Genomic DNA, 13981 nt, shown 5'->3' on the forward strand with positions numbered 1-13981 from the left:
TAGGTAGCACAGACAAGACAGGGCTGTTTTTGGAGTAGCAGACAGGACTCCAAAAAGCTCAGTGACTCAGAGTCAGCCAGGTACCAAGGGTCCCCAGACAGGTCTGGCGTCTGAGCCTTTTCCCAACCCAGCCCTCTTCCATCTTCCCACACCTCTCTCCAGTTCTCAAAGGCTCCTCCTGGCAGGCCCAGAGCAGGAGCGATAATCACACCCTGCAGGCAAGTGGCAGGGCCTCCAGACCATCCTGCAAGAGCAGGCCAATGAGCAGTGACGAGGCCCCGGGCAGCCTGGTCTTAACCTTTCTGGGCTGCTCTGAGAAAATTGCTTCATGTCTCCAAATAGCCACCTTTTCCCACAGACTATCTTGTAATAAGTTTCACTATTTTCCGATATCAGAATTATAACATAAATATAAAATATAATACAGTGTGTGGTAAAAACCAAACAGAGATACCAACTAGGTCTCTAAACATATATATTACGTAATATATATAATTCATAATATATATGTGACATAATATACACATATTAATATAATATATACAGGTGTTAACATGTAATATATGTTATCAGACAACATAAATGTAAAATACAATTCAGTATGTGGTAAAAACCAAGTAGTTAGCGAAAGTATGCTAACTATGTCTCTCTCTCTCTAGGCATACAAATGTACCTACATGTTATATACATTATATGTGCATATTATATTACATATATGGTAAGATAAGGATTTTTAATTAATTTATTTAGAGACCTAATTAGAATCTCTACTTGGTTTTTACCACATACTGAATTATATTTGGCCAGACTAACCCTTTTTGCAGCCAAGGGCCATAAATCCCCATCTCTTATTTTTCTAGGTAAACTGTTATAGTTGAGTCACCATTTACTCTGTTAACCACAGCCAATGTTCCTCTTGAGCCTTCAGCCTCCCTGCCAACTGTCTATTAATCCAGAGACTGACTCCAGTCCTGTGGAGAGAGAATTGGGGAGCTCACCTGCCCCTCAAGAGCCCTGTTTTTTAGCTGTCCTGTCTCTGTTGCTGCCACACTGGACACCAATGAGAGCAGGTTCCTTAAAGCCACATGTGCTTCTCCACTGCCTGGAGGCTGCTGCTCGGGTCCTGAACCTGTTCAGGTGAAACTGTTCCTGGAGGAGATGCATTCGGTCTGGGTGTCAGTTCACAGCCACTCGCTATGGAAGTGCCCACAACAAAGACCAGGATAACCCTAACAATAACAATGGTTGGCATTTATTGAGCATTTACTGTGCAGCATGCACTGTGCAAAATACTTTAAATACACTACTGCATTTCACTTTGTCACCTCAATCCCTTTACAAGGTAGACATTGCTTCCTGGTTTGAGCATTGCCCTTCTGGTGAATTCCTCTTGGAATACCTTAATTTATTATAAAAAATTAGTTAACATTTATTTATTTATATGACACTATGTGGCAGACACTGCCCTAAGCAGCTTTACAAACATTAACTCATTTAACCCTCATAACAGTCCTATGAGGTAGGCACTACTATTATCTTGATTGCAATAGACTAAATGTTTTGTCTCTCCAAAATCCATATGTTGAAAGCTAATCCCCAATCTGATGGTTTTAGGAGGTGGGAGTCTTTGTGGGGTGATTAGATCATGAGGACTTTGGGATTAGTATCCTTACAAAAGAGACCCCAGACTTCCCATAAGTGGCCTGAGGTGACCTCTGAAAATAGTTCACTATTCACTTGACCCAGAGAACCCCACAAAATTGTGTAAATCAAATCTACGTGTTCACTTTAAGAACACTCATGAAACTCCCCAGGCCATTAGGGGTATGCATATCCAAAAAACCACCAAACATCTAAAGGATGTCATGTTATAGTAGCAATATGCGTCTTTCATTATCACAATGGTGGAGTGGGTAGGTGTGCCCAGGCCAAACAGTGGGGCTGGACACAGGGCTGGTAGCCCAAAAAGAGTGCAGAATTTTTGCTGCACATGCTTAAAAATGCAGAAAGTAATGCTGAATTTAAGGGTTTAGATGTGGATTCTCTGGTCATTGAGCATATCCAGGTAAACAAAGCTCCCAAGATGCAGTGTGGAATTTACAGCGCTCACAGGCAGATTAACCCATACATGAGCTCCGCCTGCCTCAATGAGATGATCCTAACTGAAAAAGAGCAGATTGCTCCTAAACCATGAGGAGGTTGCAGAAGAAAAAGATATCCCAGAAGAAAGTGAAGAAACAAAACAAAAACTTATGGCCTGGGAGTAAATTCAGCATCAAGTAAATGCCAATGAAAGAGAGAGAGAGAGAGAGAGAGAGAGAGAGAGAGAGAGAGAGACTGACTCCAGAGAGCTCCCTCACCCTTTCTACAATGTGAGGACATTAGCTCTCACCAGATACTAAATCTTCTGGCACCTTGGTCTTGGACTTTTCAGATTCCAGAACTTTGAGAAATAAATGTCTGTTGTTTATAAGTTACCCATTCTATGGTATTTTGTGATAGCAGCCCAAACAGACAAAGACACCGATTTAACAGATCAGAAAGCTGAGATATAAATGCCACTAGTAATGAGCGCAGAGTTATCCAGCTAGTAAGTGGCAAAGCTGGGATGCCTGTTCCTGCCAGTGGAGCTCTAATACAGATCTCAAAACAGAAACATGTGGGGCGGCCAGTTAGCTCAGGTGGTTAGAGTGCAGTGCTCATAACACCAAGGTTGCCGGTTCGATCCCCACATGGGCCATGGAGCTGTGCCCTCCACTGCTAGACTGAAGACAACTACTTGACTTGGAACTGATGGGTCCTGGAAAAACACAGTGTTCCCCAATAAAATCCTATAAAACAACAACAGCAACAACAAACAAAGAACAGAAACGTGCACATGAACTATATTGGCAAGAGTGTGGGAAACGAGGCACTTTCAGACATTGCTTGTTGGAAGGTAAATTTGGAAATCAATATGACAATACTGAACACAATTAAAAATGCACATTGTTTCTTTGATTTAAAAAATCTTCCTCCAGAAATTATTTAGATGCATTTACATGCATGTGCAAAGACATACAGACAAAGCATTCCATTGCATTATGTTTGTAATAATAAAAACTAGAAGCCTAGGGCATGATATAATAGGGCATCAGTTACATAAATTATGATACAGCCACACTCTGAAATACTATACAGCTGTGAAAATGTGTAAGGTAAATCTACTTACACTGATATGCAAAGTCCTACAAGATGTATTTCTAATGAAAAAACAAACAAACAAAAACAAAGCATAAGGAATGGTGTGTGTCTTAAAAGCTAACATTTAAGCCAGAGTATGAGGTTCTGATTTCTGTGAAAATAGAATAAACACTCCAGCCTACCTATCACAATGACTGCAGTTATAAATACTTTCAGAATGCATGGAGCAGCTATCTAAGGATGCTGAAAAGCAAATGGTAGCAGGTGAATTTTTGAAAGAGACCAAGATCCAAAGATCCACCAAACTGGTGGGGAATTCACAATTTTTTCCCTTCAGTATTGCCCAGCCTGGCCTCAAAGCCAGCTGCTCAAAACCCAGAAGTGTTCATCAGGTGCAGACAGAAAGACCTCCAAGAGAAGCCCTCTCTTTGTGTTGGTGGCAGCAGCCAGCAGCATTTGGGCAGACACTTAAAACTCTGAGGGAGGGAAAATCTGTCTCTAACCAGAGGAGCTGTGGTTCCAAGAGCATGGAGACAATCCCATTGTTTTGTTTCTCTCCCTGTCCTTTCTTGGTCCCAAGTGCAGACACAGTAGCTAGAAATGCACAACAGAGCAGGGAAACCAAAGATCCCCCTCAAATCCATATATTGAAGTCGTAACCCTCATTACCTCAGAATATGACTACATTTCTAGATAGGGCCTCATAAGAGGTAATTAATGTAAAATGAGATCATTAGGGTGGGCCCTAATCCAATATGACTGGTGTCCTTATAAGAAGAGAGGATTAGGACACAGACATGTGCATGCACAGAAGAAAGACTGTGTACTGACAGAGCAAGAAGGCAAGAAGAGAGGCCTCAGGAGAAACCAACCCTGCCGCCACCTTGATCTTGGACTTCCTTCCACCCTCCAGAAATGAGTAAAAATGAATTTCTGTTGTTTAAGCCACCCAGTCCGTGGTATTTTGTTATAGTGGCTGTAGCAAACTAATATACCCATCTTCCTGTCTAGAGGACTGGGAAAGGAGGCTGTAGTGCATCAGAAAGTATTGGGGAGATCACAAAGATGAGGGAGATCAAGAGAGACATCCCAGAAAGCTATGTATAAACTCCTAGGCTCACCTCAGAGCGTACATGTATAGATCATACCTGAAAGAATATACCAAACTGGCCGACTGAGCTACAAAGTAGCACACCGGTGACCCAGGTCCCTGACTGACTACTGGGTGGTGCACATGTGGAACTGATCCTATAATAGCACTGCAAATGCTTTCAAAACTGTGCTTGGGGGCCGACCAAGTGGCTCATTGGTTAAGAGTTGGCTTGGGAACGTGAGCTCTGAACAGCAGGGCCGCCAGTTCGGATTCCACATGGGCCAGTGACGCTGCGCCCTCTACAGCTAAGGTGGTGAACAACAGCTCGACCTGGAGCTCGGCTGCTGTGAGCTGCCATGAGCGGCTGCCCAATGGCTGGCGACTGGTCTGCCTCAGCTGGGAAGAGCACAATGATAATACTAACACGGGCCAGTGAAGCTATGCCCTCCACAACTAGACTGAAGAACAAAAAAGGACAGCAACTTGTCTGTTCTCCTTCCCTGATTCCCCAATGCTGTTCCCTCCCCCAACTCCCCAATAAAATCTTTAAAAAATAATAATAATAAGTTGAGCTTGGATGTTTCACTTTACACAACTTAATTTTAAGGAAAACGGCTGTTTCAATAAGTGAAGTTCAAGTTTCTCCTGGATCTCAGAATTCAGACCATATTTACAAATGTATAATTCAGCTATTGCTTGGTTTAAATGGGCTTGTTGAGCTAGCCTGGGAAATGTTATGATTTTTACTGTTTTCTACTGAGAAAATATTTTCCAATTTATGTATCAAATAACTCAATGAACTTTTGAAATACAACACGATTTTACACTGGAGTTATTTGTGCAGTGGTTTCTTTACAATTGCACATAAAATGTTTTTACTGTAGCATTGAGTTAACATATAAAATACTACTTTATGCCATAATAAATATATTTGTACTTAAAAAAACAAAATTGAGCTGAGTTTGGAATAACAGCCCACAGCAGGCAGGTTGAAACTTGCAACCTGAACCTAACCTTCTGGATTACCTGTGAAAATTTTAAATATCAACACTCTTTAGTCAGACTGACAAAGAAATAGAAAGAAAAGACATAAGTTACTAATTTCAGGAATGAAAAGGGGGATATCACTATACACCCCACAGGCTTTAAACATAAATCTTATGAACAAATCAACACGTAAAAATTTGGCAACTTAGGTGAAATGGACCTATTTCTTGAAAAATACAAACCACAATTCGCCTAGGAATAAATAGATAACCTGGGGGGGAGGGGTGGCCGAGTGGCAAGTTGGTTAAGAGCTGGCTTGGGAGGCCAGCTCTGAACAGCAGGGCTCCGGTTCAGATCCCACATGAGGGCCAGTGACATTGCCCTTTACAGCTAAGATGGTGAGCAGCAGCTCGATCTGGAGCTGGGCTGCCATGAGTCGCGGGCGACGGCGTAGGCTGCAGCCCCTGCTGCAGTGGGCTGCCGTAAGCTACCGTGTGTGGCTGGCAGCCAGCGTGAGGGCCGTCAGCTGGCATGAGCCACCATGAGCCACCATGAGCGGCCGTCCAGTGACCGGCGACCTATCTGCCTCACCCGGAAAGAGCGCAATGATAACACCAACATGGGCCAGTGAAGCAACGTCCTCCACAACTAGACTGAAGAACAAAAGGACAGAAACTTGTCTGTTCCCCAATTCCCCAACACTGTTCCCTCCCCCCAATTCCCCAATAAAATCTTAAAAAAAAATAGATAACCTGCATAGTCCTATATTTATTAAAGAAATAGAATGTGTATTGAAAAGTTCCCTGAAAAGAAACCTCCAGATGGTTATAGTTACAAATTCTACCAAACATTTAAAGAGGAAATAAAACCAATTTTACGCAATCTCTCTCAGAAAACAGGAGAGGAAGGAACACTTCCCAACTCATTTTGAGGCCAACATTACCCTGATAGCCAAACCAGACAAGACAATACAAGGAAACTGTAGACCAATTATCTTTCATGAACATAGACATAAATCTCAACGAAATACAGTAAAACTTTGGATTACGAGTAATGTGGATTGCGAATGTTCTGCAAGACGAGCAAACATTTCTAATACATTTTAACATGGTAAATGAGTGATATCTTGTAATATGAGTAGTTTGTTTCCAGAACGAATTATGCCCACAAACCAAGGTATTACCATATTATCAAGTCAAATCCAACAATATATATGTGTGAGTATATGTATGTGTATGTGTGTGTGTATATATATCTCACCACAACCAAGTGGGGTGTATACTAGGAATGCAATGTCAGTTCAATATGTGAAAATCAATCAATGTAGTCCACAATAAAGAAAAATCAAGTGATCATATAAATTGATGTAGAAGAAGCATTTGACAAAATCCATGGTAAAAGGACTCAGCAAAGTAGGAAGAGAGGGAACTTCCTTAGCCTGAATAAAGACATCTACAAAAATATTGGAAAGAAACATTACACTTATTGATGAAAGATTGAATGTTTTTTTCTCTCTAAGATAGGGAACAAGGCAAGGATGTCCATTCTCACCACTCCTATTCAACATTGGTACTAGAAGGCGAGGAAAAGAAAGACATACATATTAAAAACGAAGTAAAATTGTCTCTTTCACAAACAACATAATTATCTATGTAGACAATCCCATGGAGCCTACAAAAAAGCTTCTAGAAATAGGTTTTAGGACATAATGTCAACACCTGAAATTCAATTGTACTTCTATATACTAGCAGTAAACATTTGAAAACTGAAATTTATAAAGATAACATTTACAATAGCCTAAAAACGGCATAAATACTTAGGCATAAATCTAATAAAATATGTGCAAGATCTGTATGCTGAAAACTACAAAATGCCAATGAAAGAAATCAACGAGGACTGAAGTAAATGGAGAGACATGTTGTGTTTATGGGTTGAAAGACCCAATATAGTTAAAAAACCAGTTCTTCCCCAAATGTTCTACATATTCAACACTATTCCAATAGAAATTCTATCAAGATTTTTTTTATAGCTGTAGATAAGCTGATTGTAAAACCATTTTGAAAAAGAAGAATAATGTTGGAGGACTCACACTACTTGATTTTTAAAACTACTACACAGTGCTAGATGAAAGAGGGGTTGGGGGATGGGGGAGAAGATGAAAGGATTAGGAAGTACAAATTGGTAGTCACAAAATAGTACAGGGATGTGAAATATAGTATGGGGAATATAATCAGTAATTTCATAAAGACTATGTAGGGTGTCTGATGGGTCCTGGACTTATGGGGGAAATCACTTTATAGATTCTATAAGTGCCTAAGCACTGCACTGTATACCTGAAACTAACATAAATTAATATTGAATGTCAACTATAATTATATATATATATATATATATATATATATATATATATATCCCCCACGGGATGTAAAATACAGCATAGGGAATATAGTCAATGGTATTACAATAGCTACAAAGGTCTGACAAGTACCTTTGATGTTGCTAACCTTTTTTGATATCAATGGGATTATTCATGATGAATTTGTACCAACTGGACAGTTAACCAAAAGTTAAGTGACCTGAACTTTTCGTCTGCAATTCATGGCTCTTGCATCACAACAATGCACCAGCTCACATGGCACTGTCTGTGAGGGAGTTTTTAGCCAGTAAACAAATAACTGTATTGGAACTCCCTCCCTACTCACCTGATCTGACCCCCAGTGACTTCTTTCTTTACCTGAAGATAAAGGGAATATTGAAAGGAAGACACTTTGATGACATTCAGGACATCAGGGCTAATACAACAACAGCTCTGATGGCCATTCCAGAAAAAGAGTTCCAAAATTGCTTTGAAGGGTGAACTAGGCACTGGCGTTGCTGCATAGCTTCCCAAGGGAAGTACTTCAAAGGTGACCATAGTGATATTCAGCAATGAGGTATGCAGCGCTTTCTCTAGGATGAATTCGCACACTTAATTGTCAGACCTTCATATGTATGATGTCAGAGGGGTAGTAGACTTGGGGGGTTATCACTATGTGAGGGGAATAAATGTCTAATCATTATGTTGTTTTGTACAACTGAAACTAATATAAATAAATAAATATTCCCCCCAAATAAAATAAAAACTACTATACGGCTACAGTAATTAAGACAGGGTAATATTAAAGAAGGAATATACACACAGATCCATGGAACAGAATAGAGTCCAAAAACAGACCCACTGAAAACAGCCAATTGACTTTCACACAAAGGTGCGAAGGCAATTCAATGGAGGAAAGATGATCTTTTCATTCACCAAATGATGTTGAAACAATTGGACATCCATATGCAAAATAACCCTGGACCTAACCCTCACATCTTATACAAAAATTAACTCAAAATTGACCATAGATCTACATGTAAAACTATAAAACTTCAGAAAAAAACATCAAAGAAAAACTTTGCAACCTGGAGCTAGCCAGAGTCCTTAGGTATGACACCGAAACATGATCCATAAAAAAAAATTGGACAACTTGAATTTCATCAAAATTTCAACCTTTTTCACTGTAAAAGATATTGTTAAGAGAATGGAAAAATATGCCACAGACTGGGCAAAAATATTCACAAATCACATATTCAACATAGGACTTGTATCTAGAATATAAAGATAACTCAACTTTAAGAAAATAAACAGGGCTGGCCGAGTGGCTCAGATGGTTACGAGTGCGAGCTGTAAGCAACAGGGTTGCTGGTTTGATTCCCACATGGGCCAGTGAGCTGCGCCTAAGCTGAGCTGCCGCTGAGCTGCCAACGGGTGGCAGGATGGCTCAGCTGATGAGAGCACATGATCCTAACAACAAGGTTGCTGGTTGGACTCTGGCATGAAATGGTGGGCTAAGGCCACCCACAACTAAGATTGAACATAGTGCCTTGAGCTGAGCAGCTGTGAACTGCTGACAGGAGGTCAGATGGAGACAGGACTTGGAGCTGAGCTAGCTGTGCCCTCCACAACTAAGATTAAAGGACAACAACTTAGCTGTTCCCCTTCCCCAATTCCCCAACACTGTTCCCCTTCCTGATTCCCCAATAAAATCTTTTAAAAAGAAAAGAAAGGAAACAAACAACCCAACAAAAAAATGAGCAAAAGGTTTAAACATACATTTCATCAAAGATGACATGTGAACAGCCAATAAGCACATGAAGAGGTGCTCAACATCATTGGCCATTAAGGAAATGGAAATCAAAACCATGATGAGATATCACTATACACCTATTAGAAAGGCAAAAAACAAAAAAAGCAAACAAATTATAATACCAAGTGTTGGTGAGGATGTGGAGCAACTGGAACTCTCATCCATTGTTGGTGCGAATACAACATGGTACAGCCACTCCAGAAAACAGCATGGCAGTCTCTTAAAAGTTAAATATACAATTATCATATGACCCAGTAATCCCAATCCCACACCATAGAGAAATGAAAACATATGTTCACACAAAATTCTGTACAGAAATTTTTGTATTAGCTCTATTCATCATTGCCAAAAAAATGGAAACAGCTCAAATGTCCTTCAGCAGGTAAATGGATAAACAAACTGTGGTACATGCGTACAATAAAATACAACTCAGCAATAACAACAAATAAACTATCAATATACATGACAACTTGGATGAATCTCAAAGGCATTATTTTGAGTGAAAGAAGCCAATCTCAAAACGTTATATACTGCATGATTTCATTTATTTGACATTCTGGAAAAGGCAATAGTATGGCAACAGATAGACAGATTAGTGGTTGTCAGAGATTAGGAGTGGAGTGTAGCTTCACACGGACAGCAGGAGGGAGTTTTGGAGGTCATAGAACCATCATGTATCCTGATTATGGTTATCATTATCCAAATCTTCAAAACTCACAGCTTCAAACTACCAGCTTCAAAACTCACAGAGCTGTGTGTGTGCATGCACAATTTTACTGTATGCTCATTTGAAAAAAATACTCTTAAATAGCTAAGATTTGGGTAAAGAAGGGGAAATACAGACATACACAACCCTTCCCTGTAAATACACCAAAGAAATGAGTCTTAGTTGTTGCCATGGCAAAGGGAAGAACAGGGTAACTGAGGTTCAGGGATGGGGAGGGTGATTACTTTACATCTCTCTGTACTACTTGATTTTTTTCCCCCTACAATAAGATGAATCTTCTATTCAAAAATATTTTTTAAATTAAAAATGAAATATAAAACATAAGTGCATATGGATATATTGGAAAAAATATGCAAAAATTGTTTAAGAGGTATTTTGCTTATGAGTGGGATATACAGTTTCCTTTTGGGAAAATGAAAAAGTTCTGGAGGTTGAACAACAGTGTGAATATATTTAATGAGACTGAACTGTATATTTAAAAATGGTCAAAATGGTAAATTTTACATTATACATATGTTACCACAATAAAAAAATCAATCTAATCAAAATACTAGCAAAAAACTTGAACAGACACCTCTCCAAAGATGGATGGCAAGGAAACACATGCAAAGATGTTCAATATCTAACTGACCACTAGAGAAATCCAAATTAAAGGCATGAGGGATACTACTACATGTCTTTTAGAATGGCTAAAATAAAAAATGTTAATATCAGGTGCTGGCAAGGATCCAGAGCAAGTGGATGTTTCATACATTGCTGGAGGTGATGTAAAATAGTATGACCACTCTGGAAAACGTTGGCAATTTCTTAAAATACAATCATACTGCTGGGTATTTACCTGAAGAAATGAAGTTATGTTCAAACGAAAGCTTGTAAACCAGAGTTCATAGCAGCTTTATTGGTAATAGCTAAAACTGGATACAACCCAAATGTCCTTCAATGGATGAATGGCTCAACTGATACAGTCATACAACTAACTATTCAGCAAGAAAAAGGAATGAAATGTTGATACAACAATTTGAATGGATCTCAAGGGCATTAGGCTGAGTGACACTAGCCAATCTCAAAGAGTTACATATTGCATGATCCATTCTTGAAATAACAAATCATAGTGATTAAGAACAGATCACTGATTGCCAGGAGTTAGGGATGGGGGAGGGTGTGACTATGAGGTAACTTGAGGGAGTTTCTTAGTGGTGATGGAACGATTCTATATTCTGATTGTGGTGGTGGTTACATGAACCTGTACATGCAATAAAATCTATACTACTATACACACACACACACACACACACACACGAACACAAGAACACATATAAAACTGGTGAAAGCCGAATAAATTCTCTCTCTACCTGAGATAAAAGTAGTGTACAAATATCAATTTGTAAGTTTTGATAATGTGGTATGGTTATATAAGATATTATCATTGGGCAAAGTTGGGCAAACTTTTTGCAACTTATTGTGAGTCTTAAAGTCTTTCAAAAGAAAAAAATTACAAGTAAAAAAGGAGTAAGCTATTGATGCTTAACAGTACGGATGAATCTCAAAAAGCATTTTGCTGAGCTAAAGCCAGAAACAAAAGAGTACACATCCTATAGTTCCCTTTAAATACTAAAACACGATAAGGAAAATCAAATCTGTGGTTTCCTGTGGGGTGATGTGTGGGGAGGAGAAATGAGGGAACTTTCTGGGGTGGTGGAAATGTGCATTTTACTATGTTTAAATTACATCTAAAAAGTTGGCAGGGTGGTGGGGATGGGGGGATGGGGGAAGAAGCCATCTTTAATAAACCTTGCTTGCAATGACACACAAAAAGTTGGTCAAGCCCATAGAGATTGAAAATTTTGGATAAAGGAGTTTCCGACAACCTGAAGTGACTTGTGCACGAATGTTCCTGTAACTTTGGAAAGATTTAATTTTGAGAAAGAAGTGTCCTAGTTGGCCAATTGACACTTTCCAATCCCTGTCTATAAAATCTACAGCATGTGAATGTGTGGTTTTGTAAAGATTGTGGATTTAAAATTCAGCACTTTTATCTTTTGTGTCTTTTACGCTTAAACAGAAAATGGTGCCTAGCTTTTCCAAACTGGCTGTTTATGGAGTTTGAAAGGAAAGCACATGTACTAATGAATGTACCTAGTACATCTGAAACGGCCACAGTTATTATTTCAAAAGAAAATTCTCAGCTGAGTCCTGTGGAGTCACATTGCCTCCCTGACTCAGCAGGCCAGACTAACTGAAGAAAGTCAGTGTTCCTGGCTTTTTGGGATCTCTACGTAAATACAGCTCAAGAATACGGTCCTTTGTCTAGACTGCAGTCCAAATTCTGGCTTTTGTTTTGGGTGCTTGTTCCTTCACCTGAGGTCTCCTTTTGCTTTGTAATTCTAATCCTGAAATCTTTCAGTGCTGGATGGTGGGAGAACAGGGACATTTTCATTCTAAGCAGAACCCAGGAATCCCTGAGGGCTAACAGGTTTTTCAGGGATGCTGTGGCTGTTTGGGAAGTGCTGGTGTTTGCTGCCAAGGACTGAAGGGACTAAATGATGGTGCCAGGTGAGGGCGACTTGGAAGTTCTTGACTCCATACCTTAGAGAACATCTCTTCATTTTACAGATGATGAAGCAGAGGCCCAGAGATAAGGCCATCATCTCTATACCGCTGTCCCCAAATTTACATCTCTAGCCCTGACAAGCCTCTAGCTACAGGCTCCTATATCCAACCTCAGTATGACCCAGTCATCCAAATTCAGCCTGTTCAAAATGGGATCTTACTTCCCACCTGCTCCCAGGCTCCTCCCCTCCACCCATCCATTCAAGGCCCCGCCCCAAGTCTTCCCCTTCTCTCACAGCAATCCTATTGATTCTAGTCCCAAATAGGTCTCAAACCTGTCCCCTTCTCTGCATCTCTAAGCTCTCCCCAGTCTGGGTATCTCTCTGCTGAAGACTCCCTGGGGTCTCCCTGCTTCTGCCCTTAGTCCCCCACCTCTCATTCTCACTCAGCAACCAGACAGGCTCCTGTGATCTAGTCACTCCCACGCTGCACCGTCTTCCCAGAGCCCTAGATTAAACCCAGACTCAGAGGAAGCCGACTGGCAGGCTGCAGCGCACAGAAAGGTTTTGTTTGGAATGTTTTGGGGATGAGTGGGGACTACGGGAGTCCCCAGTGGTCCTATCTGACTACCAAGGGTCAAACGGAGGCGAATGAGAGGAAGCTTCCAGAGGCTGCCCTAGATAGGTGTTTGGCCCTGTAAGGCCTCTCTAAATGCAGGTTGTTGGACCCTCCTCCCAGACAGGACTCCAACTTCTGCTTTAGGAAGCAGCGAAAAAAGACTCCGCTTTAGAGTCAGACAGCGTTAAATTGAAATCCCAGCTCATTGAATCATCTCTGCTTTACTTTACCCATCTGTGAAATGGAGATAATCGCAACACTAAGGGTTCCTGTGAGAATTAGCTACAAAGCACTTACCACAGCACACAGTAGAAGCTTAATACGTGAATAAAAGCTCTTGTTCGCATTCCAAGGAGCTAACAGGCAGTGCTGTCCAGGGAAGACTAGACTTGCTCATAAGGTGTAAGCTCCCCGTCACTAGAGTGGGTGTAAATGCTACTTGGTGCCCAAAGGATTTCAGTTCTTGTAGAAAGCGGCCCTATCCCTCCAGCCTTGAGTTATGCCCCCTGACTTTTGGTCCCCGCGCTTCAAGCAACACCAACCAGGGATGTGTCCCGGGGTGCACTTCGCCTGTCAGCAGCGGCAGGCTCTCAACAAAAAGTTGACTGGAGTCGACCCCAGGCAGAGCTGCAGACCCGCCCCACGCGCCACCTC

The sequence above is a fragment of the Hipposideros armiger genome, unplaced genomic scaffold, assembly GCF_001890085.2.
Source record: "Hipposideros armiger isolate ML-2016 unplaced genomic scaffold, ASM189008v1 scaffold_187, whole genome shotgun sequence".
In the NCBI taxonomy this organism is placed as follows: domain Eukaryota; kingdom Metazoa; phylum Chordata; class Mammalia; order Chiroptera; family Hipposideridae; genus Hipposideros; species Hipposideros armiger.